The sequence below is a fragment of the Triturus cristatus genome, chromosome 5_1 (genome assembly GCF_964204655.1).
Source record: "Triturus cristatus chromosome 5_1, aTriCri1.1, whole genome shotgun sequence".
NCBI lineage: Eukaryota > Metazoa > Chordata > Amphibia > Caudata > Salamandridae > Triturus > Triturus cristatus.
In genome coordinates, this window is record NC_140587.1 from 810,167,405 (window position 1) to 810,183,659 (window position 16,255).

Genomic DNA, 16,255 nt, shown 5'->3' on the forward strand with positions numbered 1-16,255 from the left:
ACTACGCGGGGATTGCGCTCGAGTCGGAATCACGGATCGGGTAAGTGACGACGACCTGGGGGAAAAGCACACCTGCCCAGCCTCGACCTAGCTCCCTAATGTTTTGTGCTGATAAAGCGTTACTGAATTTGAGCTTCCACTCGGGCCCCTGCTTTATTTATATCTGTAAGTGCTTCCTGTTGTGGTTGGCCAGGCAACAATTTCCGCTCCCTCCCGGAAATTGCGACAATTCGGCATTTCCGCGTTCCGGTCGGAACGCGGAAATGTCGAATTGTCGCAATTTCCGGGAGCGGAACGGAAATTGTCGCCCACCCCTAGGGAAAACGCTCCGACCGACGGTTCGTACCCGGTTTTTACCGGATCGTAATCGGCACCTTGGTCTTTCATTAGAGATTATTGCAAATTTTGTTATGTGATCATTAAATGTCTTACTTACAGAGGGTTCTACATTCTCTTCCACTTCTTCCTCATTTACTGTGTCCTTTTCTGCACTGTTTTGTTCAGGACCAAAGTAACAAAACTGAATTTCATCAACAACCTTCTCTACATCTGATACCGATCCACGGAACAGAGCCCTATTCAATTCATCTAACTTTATTGCTGGACTTTTAGCAAAATACAACCGTCTCACAAACTTTCTCATTTCAGTATGATGAACAGCCAGCATCCTAAAATGATGGAAAACACTATTACACACTTTTCTAGATAGACAAGCCAGAGAGTGACCCGGCAAACTAGTATTCTCTCTCACTCTGCATGGATCTAGACTTTGAAGCACCTTAATCTTCTGTTTTACACTTTTTTTACTATATTCTCTTAGAAACTCACGAAATTTATCAATAGATTCCTGACGCACAGTGCAAATACTACTACAATTCCAAGTGTACACTGGGGCTTTAGGACGTCTCCCCATAGCCTCATCCGCCATCACTTGTACCTCATCTCTTGGAACCATTATCTCCTTCTCCATTATGCAACCATTTTTCACTTCATAAGCACGACCTCTGGTGTCAACTGCATGCAGCAAACTATTACTTTGAAAATAACTCTCTTCATTAAAAAAAGGTTCACTACTTGAACTATGCATCCATTTTCCTAAAAACACTTTACAAAAGTTTGTTCTGTTCACTACTCTTTTCCTTTTGCTTTGTGATTTCAGTACATTAACCATTTTATCTAATGTACGCATCCTATTCAAATTTAAAATGAATAGTTTCCTTTTTAATTCTAATGCTTTTGCTGCAATGGCTTTAATTTCTTTTTTTCTCTTGTAATATTTTGCCTTTTTCTTATATTTCTTCACATCCTTTATCAAATTGGACATAACTCTTCTCTGAAACATTTTTCTACGAATCTCTTTAAACGCTGTTTTTCTGTTTAAGTTAATCTTTATTGTTGCAGAAGGTATATTTGCATTAACTAAATTCTCAATTTTTTCCTGTTTTTTTCTATTGAAAACATTCTTTCCAGTACAGACATTTTGTACATTTTTCCTTTTTTTGAAGATGTTCTTTAAAAAATCTTTTGTCTGCTTACCAGAAGATTTTCTCTTTTTCCCAACATGAGCATCTCCAACTAACTTAGGTCCTCCAGTTGTCTTCAAATATAGGTTTTTTTTGTGGTCTTTCTTTAGTCTGGATTTTGTAGGCATCTTAAATTTTGTTCACTGCTCTTCAGCAATACCTGAAAAAAACTAAAAATACTATAAACCCCTTTCCTATAAATGAAAATCACAATAACACCTTCACAAATTAAATATCTAAAAACAATTCCTGTATGCACACAGAGTCATGCTTTGAAATTAGGCAGAAAACGAAATTTCTTTGCCAATTGCAAAGCATACTTTCTACTACTTTTTTGGCAAGTGATAAGTACTTTTACAGTCTGACACATTTTGAATCCACTTTTCAGATTCTGAAAACAGCACATGTCCAAACAGCTTTTTCAGACCAGCAACATGTGTAACCTGGGTGACTGACTACACTCCAGCAAGGGCAACCAGCCTTAGTGATGCTGAATGTATTTGCATTACTGATTAAAACCTCAAACCCCACTCGGTTGTGAATACTGTGCATGTTTCCACAGGATAAACAGCTGGTGTGTGCTAAGAGTTTGCTTCTGCACAAAAAAATAGGTCCCCCTTTCCATCTAATGCAAATGTAAAATCACCAGAGAAATACGCAATAAATCTCTGCCTGTAATTCCTCTTTGTACACAGAGTCATGTTTACATATTAGTCAGAATTCGCAATTTCTTTGCCAATTTGAAAGCACACTTACTACTCTTTTTTTTGACAAGTTATAAACACTTTTACAGTCTGACACATTATGAATCCACTTTTTAGATTCTTAAAAAAGCACATGTCCAAACAACATTTTCAGACCAGCACCATGTGTAACCTGGGTGACTGACTACACTCCAGCAAGGGCAACCAGCCTTAGTTATGCTGAATGTATTTGCATTACTGAATGCAACCTCAAATCCCACTCGGTTATGAATACTGTGCATGATTCCACAGGGTAAGCAGCTGGCTGTGTGCTAAGAGTCTGATTCTGCATAAAAAAATAGCTCCCCCTTTCCATCTAATGCAAATGTAAAATCACCAGAGCAATACCAAACAGCTTTCTCTGACCAGCAACATGTGTAACCTGGGTGACTTACTACACTCCACCAAGGGCAACCAGCGTTAGTGATGCTGAATATATTTGCATTACTAAGTGCAACCTCAAACCCCACTCGGATGTGAATACTGTGCATGATTCCACAGGATAAGCAGCTGGGTGTGTGCTAAGAGTCTGCTTCTGCATAAAAAAATAGCTCCCCCTTTCCATCTATTGCAAATGTAAAATCACCAGAGCAATACCAAACACCTTTCTGAGACCAGCAACATGTGTAACCTGGGTGACTGACTACACTCCAGCAAGGGCAACCAGCCTTACTGATGCTGAATGTATTTGCATTACTGACTGAAACCTCAAACCCCACTCGGTTGTCATTACTATGCATGATTCCACAGGATAAGCAGCTGGCTGTGTGCTAAGAGTCTGCTTCTGCACAAAAAAATGGCTCCCCCTTTACATCTAATGCAAATGTAAATTCACCAAAGCAATACGCAATAAATCTCTGCCTGTAATTCCTATTTGCACACAGAGTCATGTTTTCATATTAGTCACAAAACGAAATTTCTTTGCCAATTTGAAAGCACATTTACTACTCTTTTTTTTGGCAAGTGATAAACACTTTTACAGACTGACACATTTTGAATCCACTTTTCAGATTCTTAAAAAAGCACATGTCCAAACTGCTTTTTCAGACCAGCACCATGTGTAACCTGGGTGACTGACTACACTCCAGCAAGGGCAACCAGCCTTAGTGATGCTGAATGTATTTGCATTACTGACTGAAACCTCAAACCCCACCCAGTTGTGAATACTGTGCATGATTCCACAGGATAAGCAGCTGGGTGTGTGCTAAGAGTCTGCTTCTGCACAAAAAAAATGGCTCCCCCTTTCCATCTAATGCAAATGTAAAATCACCAGAGCAATACGCAATAAATCTATGCCTGTAATTCCTATTTACACACAGAGTCATGTTTTCACATTAGTCACAAAACGAAATTTCTTTGCCAATTTGAAAGCACACTTACTACTCTTTTTTTTGGCAAGTGATAAGTACTTTTACAGACTGACACATTATGAATCCACTTTTCAGATTCTGATAAAAGCACATGTCCAAACTGCTTTTTCAGACCAGCACCATGTGTAACCTGGGTGACTGACTACACTCCAGCAAGGGCAACCAGCCTTAGTGATGCTGAATGTATTTGCATTACTGACTGAAACCTCAAACCCCACTCGGTTGTGAATACTGTGCATGATTCCACAGGATAAGCAGCTGGGTGTGTGCTAAGAGTCTGCTTCTGCACAAAAAAATGGCTCCCCCTTTCCATCTAATGCAAATGTGAAATCACCAGAGCAATACGCAATAAATCTCTGCCTGTAATTCCTATTTACACACAGAGTCATGTTTTCACATTAGTCACAAAACGAAATTTCTTTGCCAATTTGAAAGCACACTTACTACTCTTTTTTTTGGCAAGTGATAAACACTTTTACAGACTGACACATTATGAATCCACTTTTCAGATTCTGATAAAAGCACATGTCCAAACTGCTTTTTCAGACCAGCACCATGTGTAACCTGGGTGACTGACTACACTCCAGCAAGGGCAACCAGCCTTAGTGATGCTGAATGTATTTGCATTACTGACTGAAACCTCAAACCCCACTCGGTTGTGAATACTATGCATGATTCCACAGGATAAGCAGCTGGCTGTGTACTAAGAGTCTGCTTCTGCATAAAAAAATACCTCCCCCTTTCCATCTAATGCAAATGTAAAATCACCAGAGCAATACGCAATAAATCTATGCCTGTAATTCCTATTTACACACAGAGTCATGTTTTCACATTAGTCACAAAACGAAATTTCTTTGCCAATTTGAAAGCACACTTACTACTCTTTTTTTTGGCAAGTGATAAACACTTTTACAGACTGACACATTTTGAATCCACTTTTCAGATTCTGATAAAAGCACATGTCCAAACTGCTTTTTGAGACCAGCACCATGTGTAACCTGGGTGACTGACTACACTCCAGCAAGGGCAACCAGCCTTAGTGATGCTGAATGTATTTGCATTACTGACTGAAACCTCAAACCCCACTCGGTTGTGAATACTATGCATGATTCCACAGGATAAGCAGCTGGCTGTGTGCTAAGAGTCTGCTTCTGCATACAAAAAAATGGCTCCCCCTTTCCATCTAATGCAAATGTGAAATCACCAGAGCAATACGCAATAAATCTCTGCCTGTAATTCCTATTTACACACAGAGTCATGTTTTCACATTAGTCCCAAAACGAAATTTCTTTGCCAATTTGAAAGCACACTTACTACTCTTTTTTTTGGCAAGTGATAAACACTTTTACAGACTGACACATTATGAATCCACTTTTCAGATTCTGATAAAAGCACATGTCCAAACTGCTTTTTCAGACCAGCACCATGTGTAACCTGGGTGACTGACTACACTCCAGCAAGGGCAACCAGCCTTAGTGATGCTGAATGTATTTGCATTACTGACTGAAACCTCAAACCCCACTCGGTTGTGAATACTATGCATGATTCCACAGGATAAGCAGCTGGCTGTGTACTAAGAGTCTGCTTCTGCATAAAAAAATACCTCCCCCTTTCCATCTAATGCAAATGTAAAATCACCAGAGCAATACGCAATAAATCTATGCCTGTAATTCCTATTTACACACAGAGTCATGTTTTCACATTAGTCACAAAACGAAATTTCTTTGCCAATTTGAAAGCACACTTACTACTCTTTTTTTTGGCAAGTGATAAACACTTTTACAGACTGACACATTTTGAATCCACTTTTCAGATTCTGATAAAAGCACATGTCCAAACTGCTTTTTGAGACCAGCACCATGTGTAACCTGGGTGACTGACTACACTCCAGCAAGGGCAACCAGCCTTAGTGATGCTGAATGTATTTGCATTACTGACTGAAACCTCAAACCCCACTCGGTTGTGAATACTATGCATGATTCCACAGGATAAGCAGCTGGCTGTGTGCTAAGAGTCTGCTTCTGCATACAAAAAAATGGCTCCCCCTTTACATCTAATGCAAATGTAAAATCACCAGAGCAATACGCAATAAATCTCTGCCTGTAATTCCTATTTGCACACAGAGTCATGTTTTCATATTAGTCACAAAACGAAATTTCTTTGCCAATTTGAAAGCACACTTACAGCTGCTTTTTTTGACAAGTGATAAGTACTTTTACAGTCTGACACATTTTGAATCCACTTTTCAGATTCTTAAAAAAGCACATGTCCAAACTGCTTTTTCAGACCAGCACCATGTGTAACCTGGGTGACTGACTACACTCCAGCAAGGGCAACCAGCCTTAGTGATGGTAAATGTATTTGCATTACTGACTGAAACCTCAAACCCCACTCGGTTGTGAATACTATCCATGATTCCACAGGATAACCAGCTGGCTGTGTGCTAAGAGTCTGCTTCTGCATAAAAAAATACCTCCCCCTTTCCATCTAATGCAAATGTAAAATCACCAGATCAATACCCAACAGCTTTCTGAGACCAGCAACATGTGTAACCTGGGTGACTCACTACACTCCAGCAAGGGCAACCAGCCTTACTGATGCTGAATGTATTTGCATTACTGAGTGCAACCTCAAACCCTTAAAGTATTCCTTATTTTTACCAGTACACCTTAATTTATCGTGAAAACATAGTCCATATTATTTTACATGTTCCTCACATTTAAATTTCTCCCAAAACAGAAAATAATAAACACAACTTCAACAAAAGGAATTCCAATTCTATTATTCATTTCTTAATTTACCATATACATCCCCTCTCAAACTCTAAACTCACCTTTAAAATTAGTTAATTGTAAAAGAAATGTGGCACTCAAACAGCAGATTATCAGAGCCAGGATCTCTGTTCTGTACCCCTCTCTCCTTTCAGCAGAACCAGATAATGGCAAACTTTCCCTCTCTTTTTCCACACATATACATGTTAATTTCAAATCTCAGTGCTTCCCCCTTTTTTTCAAATGTAATCACACATTTCTATTGGTTGAAAACCAACCCTTTTCCAAAAGTACCCTTCCCCCAACTTGACTTCTGCCTAGTACCCTTCCCCCAACTTGACTTCTGCCTGCTACCATAGCAACAGCTCATGGAACACTGCTGTGTGGAGTTAGGTCAGAAGTTCGCCACACAATGTTTCATTTCCAAAGAGAAGGAGTGCTTGACTTTTCAAACCTAACAGCAAATCCATTGTACTGTTCTTTGGTAACACATTTTTCTGTACCAATACAAAACATGCTTCTATAAATTTACACATACAGCCTAGTTTTTATTCTAGAATGGTATGAAACAGCCAATCAGTTCTTTTTTTTATAAAAAAAATATGTATGCCTCCATTTCCAAACTGTCTTTCATTTCTTTTTACCATTCTACTGAATTACACCTCCTGAGTGCATCCAGTTCTCCTTTGAAGATGTTCACAGTGTGGATTGTAGGGCACAGCTATGTCTTCTGGAGTGAAAAGTATGCAGAGAAAACAGATATGGTGAGAGACCTTGCTTTGCCAAATGTAGACATTAAATGGATTGGTCAGAGAGGGTTAAAGTGGCACCAATTGATGCCATTGGTGAAATCCTTCATGCAAATCCAACACCCTGACCTCATAATAGTGCACTGTGGTGGCAATGACCTAGGCACTTTGACTGGGGTAGGTCTGGAAATGCTTATGAAGGACACCTTTGCACAACTGTTTTCACTTTTCCCTAAAACTGCCTTTGTGTTTTCTAACATATGCCAAAGGCAAAAATGGAACTGGTCCAATCATTTTTGTCCGCAGATTGACAAAGCAAGAAAGCACGTCAACAAATCTGTTTCTGCTTTCCTCCGTGACTATGGTATGGGTTCCATTTACCACAACAACTTGCGTTACGACATGCAAGACATTTATAGAGGAGATGGTGTGCACTTCAATGATGAAGGGAACAGAGTCTTCCTCTTGAACCTTAGACTCTGCATCGGTACTTACTTGTAGGTACCACTAAAAAATAACTTCATAAACACAACGGCTCTTTTTAGAGCCCCCTAATATCTAAACTCTTAAATCTGCATTTCATTTCTTTTTTTTTTTTTTTTTTTACCGTACGCGTACGGTGAGCTTACCGTACGCGTACCCCGCGATTTTTAAAAAAATTAATAAATGGTTTTTTTGTACTTTTCTGTCCTTCTTTGACCCCCTTTCAAATGTTAGGGGGTCTGTAACTCTCTTCCTTGCCCACTTTTCAAGTTATCTCCCTTTTTTTTTCTGACTGAAACACACGAAATGGCGGCCGCCGCTTCCTGGTTTCGACCGATTCGAATGTTTACTAAGATCTAAGAGCCAATCAGAATCGCGCTCGCGCACGTCACCGTACGCTTACGGTAAGCGCACCGTAAGCGCACCGTAAGCTGGCTCAGATATATATATTGATTTAAAGGCTATTTTCTCAGAATCTACTAAACAGATTTACACCAAACCTACAAAAGGCACTTCCCTGACCTAAGGACTACCTCTCTGCCAAATTTCAAGTAATTCTGTTCAGCCGTTCGGGCTGTAGCTGTGTCTAAAGGTCCTATGGAAAAATGCATGGGAAAAACGCGTTTTGGGACCCCCTTTTATCTCAGCCCCCGCTTGACGAATCCCCCCGAGACTTTCAGGGTAGGAGCGGAGCGTAGCGCCCCACCTATTTTGAAAAATTCGCGAGGATTCGTCGACCGGCGCCAAAGTTATTCAAAATAGAATGTTGCGGATTTCCTATGGTAAGAGGGTCCTAACTATAACTACCTACTGGCGACCGCCAGTAGGTAATATATCTATATATATATATATATATATATATTTGTACATATACCAATGACATACAATCTATTATAAATTAAAACATTAAACTATTTAAAAATCTTTAAACTCAAATTTCCCACTCCAGTCAGTGCATCAGTAGGGAAAGTGTTGGATAGCGGAGGGATAAAATGTACTATTCCCACTCCAGTCAGTGCAACAGTAGGGAAAGTTTTGGATAGCGGAGGAGTAAAAATTACTATTACTACTCCAGTGAGTGCAACAAAAGGGAAAATGTTGGATAGCAGAGGGGTAAAAATGACTATTCCGTCTCCAATGAGTGTAACAGGGAAAGTGTTGGATAGTGCAGGGGTAAAAATTACTATCCTCACTCCAATCAGTGAAACAGTAGGCATAGCGTTGGACAGCGGAGGGGTAAGCTTTACTTTTCCCACTCCAGTGAGGGCAACAGTAGAGAAAGTGTTGGATAGTGGAGTGATAAAATATACTATTTCCACTCCAGTCAGTGCAACAGTAGGGAACGTTTTGGATAGCGGAGGATTAAAAATTACTATTACGACTCCAGTGAGTGCAACAAAAGGGAAAGTGTTGGATAGCAGAGGGGTAAAAATTACTATTCTGTCTCCAATGAGTGTAACAGTAGGGAAAGTGTTGGATAGTGGAGGGGTAAAAATTACTATCCTAACTCCAATCAGTGAAACAGTAGGCATAGCGTTGGACAGCGGAGGGGTAACATTTACTTTTCCCACTCCAGTGAGCGCAACAGTAGAGAAAGTGTTGGATAGTGGAGGGATAAAATATACTATTTCCACTCCAGTCAGTGCAACAGTAGGGAAAGTGCTGGATAGCGGAGGAGTAAAAATTACTATTACGACTCCAGTGAGTGCAACAAAAGGGAAAGTGTTGGATAGCAGAGGGGTAAAAATTACTATTGCGTCTCCGATGAGTGTAACAGTAGGGAAAGTGTTGGATAGTGGAGGGGTAAAAATTACTATCCTCACATCAATCAGTGAAACAGTAGGCATAGCGTTGGACAGCGGAGGGGTAACATTTACTTTTTCCACTCCAGTGAGCGCAACAGTAGAGAAAGTGTTGGATAGTGGAGGGATAAAATATACTATTTCCACTACAGTCAGTGGAACAGGAGGGAAAGTGTTGGATTGCAGAGGGGTAAAAATTTGTATTCCCACTCCTGTCAGTTAAAAATTAAAAACAAACAAAATATCAATAATATTTCAAAAACAAAACAAATATAAAAATATATAAATATGTTAAAATGTTAAATACAAATACACTTAATATTAAACAAAACATATTATAATGTTAAATGCATATGACAAATACCTACCCATATTATATTAGATAAAATAAAAAAACTGATTTCCAAACAAATAAATCTTTTTGTTAGAAATTATTTAGAAACAAAAACATTAATTATTACATAAATTTAGTTTATGTACTTCCTACCCTATAACACCACACAATTGACAACCTAAATCAAAATAAAATAAAATGTACTACTATAGTTAACATAATTAATTATCATTTTAATAAATATTATTAATTGAAAATCCAATTAAAACAGTTACAAATTAATATAAATTTACCCCAGTGATAGTCAAAATACGGTCCGGGGGCCGCTATAGGCCCCCTTGTCCTTTACATGCTGCCTCTCTGGTGATCAGCAGCACAAGCTGCTGTTTAGTGGCTGAGCAATAATATGTTAAATAAAAGGGCAAGCATTTATTAACCTGCAAATAAATGCTTGCCTGCTTATTTTAACATGATTTTACAGTTCTTTGCACAATCCCTGACCTATCCAGCCCCACAACCGCCACTCTGCTGGCATCAGTGCGGCCCTCGGTCACACCACAGATTGTACTTTACGGCCCCTGGGCAAATGTTTGTGAGTACACATGCTTTACCCCATAAGCCCCACAACCCACAGCTAAAATTAAACTGAAAATAAATTAATTACACAATTAAAATGTATTTTCAATTAAAAAACTAATAGTATTTAACAACTAATTATAAAGCAAGTAAAATTAATTTACTCCCCACCCTTCACCCATATGAAACCAAAACCACAAACAATTACCCCAATTAAGTATAATTTTATTAATATTAATGATCAACTAATTATTAATTAATTAAACATAAATTACTTCTCACCCTTTACCTCTATAAACCCTACAACCCACACGTAAAATTAATTACACAATATCCATATTTAATTTTCAATTAATTAATTAATATTAAATAACAACTAATGATTGACTGATTAAAAATAAATTACTTCCCACCCTTTACCCCATAAACCCCACAACCCGCACCTAAAATTAATGACACAATTACTATATTTAATGTTCAATTAATGACTCAATATTAATTAACAATTAATTAAATAAAAAAAATTACTTCCCACCCTTTACCCAAATAAATCCCACTGTCCACACCTCAATTTTTTATCCAATTTCCATAATTAATTTCCAATTAATCAATTAATATAAATTAACAACCAATTAATAATTAATTAAAAATAAATCACATTCCACATTTAACTCTATAAAATCTCGATTAAGTAAATATGAATTCATAACAAATAATCATTATTTATTATAATTAAATTACTTCCCACCCTATTCCCCTATAAACCCACAACCTGCTACAGAACTAAAAAACGCAAAATGTAAGTAAAATAAAATTGATAACTATTAAAAATGTAACACATATCTTAAAAAACATAAACAATACTTATACAAAAAAATACATCACATACATTTAAAACATTTACCAAAATACATAAAACTAATTACAAAATCGATATTTTAAGCAACTATATTTTTGCAAATGATATTAATGAATTCTATATTTTTAAAAACGATATTTCTTACCTTAAAATCGATATTCTTCACCATGATATACTTGCTGTCAATATTTCTGTGTCACGATATTTACAACTCGATATTTGTGTAAGTCGACATTTCTAACTCAATATTTTGATTAAATACCGTTTGGACATTAAACTTTTATTTGTCCTTCTTTTAAGTACCAGTAAGGCCAACTTAATGGTGACTTATTAATAACTAAAACAAAAGGTTTAAGACTGTCAAAAGGGGGTATATTGAGAGGTAAAATTTCCATTCTTAAAATTGCACAGCCACACTACAGATGGTAGGTCAGCAGTCATGTTTACACTACCAAGGTTGTGGATGAGCCAATGGGCACAACCGTCCACTTGTGACATTTCACTTACAGGCCATGGGCACACGTTTCTACCACATACTAGGGTCTCATAGGTAAGTTAAATATGTCAATTAAGGGATATGCGAATTTCACCATGCTGAAAAGGGGAGCACAAGCACATCACCACTGGTTAGAAATGGCAATGTGCACAGAGTATAAAAGCAAGCAAAAATAGTCCAGGCAAAACTCTGTGGTTACACCATGCAAAAGGTGGTAATTTCTAATACCATTTTCATTACAGATTACAAACAGAGTGGCTGTGTCTGCCAATGCACCCTGGGCCGGTATACAGTACACTGGAGATCAGAATCATGAACTAACAGCACTTCCAAGGTGAACGCCATACTTATAATGTAATGTACCACTACTTCCTAGCCGGGCACCTACACATTAAATGGGGCAGTAGAAGCATGTTTCAACAGGAATGCCATAGTTCTGTGGGGGGGTATTGACACTTTCAGTCTGGTCGGTATACTTTTGATAGCTCTACTACCAGTGCTATCTGTGCTCCATGCCATTTGGCGCTGTTTAACCGTGTTCAGGTGCACTCCATGGCCTTGGAGGATATTTGTATTCCTGATTCCAGCTGTGCTATAAACTATTCCTGAACCGATCTTGTTATAAAAGGCCTCCATGGGCTTTAAACGCTGGGCATTACACTTCATTAAACCCCCAGTACTGTTTGTCATGGACCACTTGACTTGTCAAAGATTCCCAGGTGTACTGTAGACAAAAGATCTCCAATTCTCGTGAGATTTCACTTTGGTCATGTATCTCAGGCGCCCATCTTGGCTGCAACAGGTATAAATAATGCAGCCCAGCCACGAGGCCAATGCTTGGCTTTGACTTCCAATGAGCAGACATCCCAGTCATTGCTTTTTGCCACCACTTGCCAGAATTGCAAAAGAAATCAGAAAACGTACCTTCTAGATCACCTCCCCCTGAGGAATCTGCAAGATAGAACAAAACAAAGACTACGAATTAGTTCTGCTCAAGTTCCACCATCACCACCACCCGAGAAGAGATTCAAGATAAGGTTAATGCACTAATCCAGCAAATCTGCTAGTAGCAATTAAAAATTGTGATAAAAATATAAAGTTATTAATTAATCCAGGTAGCATGTGCATATATCGTGTAATAGTGAAAAGACTTGAAAGGACAGTTTCCAAAAACGCTCCATGCATATAGTCTTGTACGATTAGAGGTTAAACAACTCATTACTAACTCAGATCGTGAGTCTGGGAGGGTTCCAATGACTCTACAATTGGACAGAAACCGTGATGTGATCATCTGATCATTCTTTAGTAAGCTATGCTGGCAAAAGAGGAAATGTGGAAGAACAATAAGGTAAGAGTGCCTAAGTGTAATTCCGTGTATATGTATTAGAAACTTTGTTGTGACGTCTCACTGCATATTCCATAGTAAAATCCTGCTGCTGGAAGGGAACCTTTTGAGACCTGAGTGTACCTCCCTGAGAATGTTAAACAGGGCTCTCCCGCGACTTGGATAATCGAGGTGAGCTCTACAGATAGCCAGAGGCATCTCTCTCACTCTCTCTTCTGAACCCCTCACCCCTTGAGAACAACTGCTAGAGTTTGGATGGATAAGCACACACTGAGAGCTATTCTTGAGGGTGTGGTGCAGACATTTGTCACTCTTGCAGAAGCCCTGTGTTTCCGGAGAGTGGCAAGCATAACAGAAAGCCGAGCCAACATATTAATTCCACAGGAGCGATATGGATGCTTCACATCAAATAGATGTCATGAACTAACCCAAGCCTTGTCGGAAGACAACTCTTCAGTGCTAGATTTAGCAATGGCCCTTGCCATGGTCCAGAATGAAGTTGAGTCCTTATGACAAGAAAATTCTGCATTAAAAAGTGAACTCCAAAGATGTAAACCTTGTACAAATCCCTAGTCAAGGATAGGGTGAGCAATCCGCAAGGTGACATGCTCCTTTCAGCAACCTCTGAGGTATAGGGAAAGTTTTCAGAGACCAATTCCAACTTTCCTTCCTTGGGCTGGTACTTTAAATGTTATGGTGACCACCTCCTCACCTGTTTGACTGGATCCACCTGAGCACTTTTTCGGGGATAACGCTAAATACTGTGGGCCAGATTTATCAAGGTTGTGAGCGGGTGCAAGAGTGATGCAGAACCTAAGTGAGATTTATTAAGGCACGCAAGGTCACCTTGCGTGGCCCTGCATGGCTTAATAAATCTGGAGTAACGCAAGGCAGTGCAAATCGCTGCCTTGTGCTACTCTGCGTCAGGGAGGCGTTACATGGGTGGAGCGTGGTTGTTCTCAAGCATCCATCCATGGATTTTGGCGCATTCGAAGATTTACCATCAGTTGTATACCTGGGAATGTGTCAAAATGCTATGCCTTCCCAGGTGAGGTGTAGCGAGGAGAAATATCTTCATTTCTCCACGTTTTTTCTTCACTCTGCAGCACACACACAGAGAGGAAAATGCATCAGAGGATTGTTTTTGTGCAGGAAGGTGTCCCTTCCTACTCAAAAACTTTCCTGCCTACAAAGCAGGCACTCTTGCACCATGACGCAAGGTTGCCTACATTAGAGCTAGGCAACCAAAAGTGCGCCAGTGCTAGGGAAGGACAAGAATGCGTCGTATAAATGTAAATAGGGCACATTTCTGCTATTTCCCTTTCACGCAGCGCAGTAAGGTGGCTTGCTGCATTGTGCTGCGTGAAAGAATAGGAAATCTGGTCCTCAATTTTTATGAATGAGTGCTACCTGCAGTTCCTATGTAGGCCTAGCTCATTTCCCTACTGACACAGCCAAAGTTCTCTTTACAATCTTGAATTTAGGAGGAATGTGGCCCCATGGTCGATCCCATTAGTGGAGAATGACAATCCACTGCTTTACGACTTCAAAAAGTTCAAGGCGGCAGTGCGAAAGTTGTTTACAAGGCATGTTTTGTCTAAGCTAGCATAATGAGCTAAACCTCCAGCCAGACTTACAAGAATCTACTTTCTTAGGTGCCTGCATTTAATAGGTTGGTAGCAGGAAGCATTTTTCTCACAAAACTCCTTCCTGCAGACCAATATTATACTATTGCAGAAATGGAACTCCTGGCGCTCAAACTGGGTCTACAGGAAGGAAGTCACTACGGGGCATATTACCAGCCCCTATCGCGACCACATCGTCAATTATTGTGACTTTTTGGTGCCGATAGGGTCAGCACCCTATTACCAAGGTAGCGTTAAACCACATAATGTAGCTAAAGGCCATGTTAAGTGGCTTAACGCTGCCTTGGTAATAGGGCCCCTTTCACGCTAAAATTAGCGTGAAAGGGGCGTGCAGTGGGTGTTGTGGTGGGCGTTCCACCGCAACACCGATTCACTTCGACGCTACCACTCATTATCAAGAGAGGCGATAATAGGTGGCAGCGCCGAACTTAAGACCAGGGAAATCCTGGTCTTATGGCGGCGAAACAAGGAGAAATGCTTAATTTCTCCTCATTTTTGCTATTTTCATGTGTTCTGCCTTGTGCAGCACACATGGAAAAAGCAAAATGCCAAGATTTGTTTATGTACAGGAAGGTGTCCCATCCTGTACATAGACAAACCTTTTTTTTAGATGCCATTTTGTAACTTACGTGTGCTGCATGAGGCAGCACACATGTAAATTACAAAATGACATTTTGGGTTTGTTTATGTGCAGGAAGGGGCACCTTCATAAACATAACCAATCCTCCAATGCACACAGATACCCTTCCACTCTGGTGCAAGGATGCCTGCGTTGGCACTAAGTTGTTAAACTTAGCGCCATCGCAGAGGGACACGCCAGGCAGCACCATTTCCTTGGTAATATGGTGCAGCCTGGCGCTTCCGAAGTGGCGATGAGAGACGTTAAGCCAAGGAGGCTAACGCCTCTCACCGCCACTTCCTAGATAATATGCCCCTACTTCTTGAGAGGCAAACACACAATTACCATATAGACAGATCATAAAAACCTTCAATACTTTAGCCCTGCCAAAGCGTTTACCACGAGTTGGATGTCTTGTACTGTATGGACCAGGGTCTAAACAAGTCAAAGCTGTAAGCCTCTCTCTATGTGGTGCTCCTCTGTTGCTAAGAATATCGAACCACTACTAGGAATTATTCCTGAGAATAAAATCACTGGCATGTGTAGTCCGGAGAATTTCACTCACACATAAGGGGGGAAGGTATGGAATCAGACGCTCAAGAATGGATGAATGACAACAAACTTTTTCTGACCGGTTGTTCATCCACTACAAACAACTATTATTCCCAATCAAGAATTGGCCCAGGATGCTCTATACTAAGGACACCCGCTTGCAGCAGCAGGACACCTTGAGGAAAGAAAGGCCAGTGAGAACTGCAAGCCTGGTTTTGGTGGAAAATTGTGGCAAATCGGGTTTCACCCAAACATTTTCTCTGATGTAATTCTTGCTGAGCCTTCATTCTCCTTTTACTTATCATTTTTCTGTGATTTTTAAGTCTATAATTGCTGGTTAATTGTTTGATTTGTTCTGATGACTTTTATACTGATTATTATTTATAG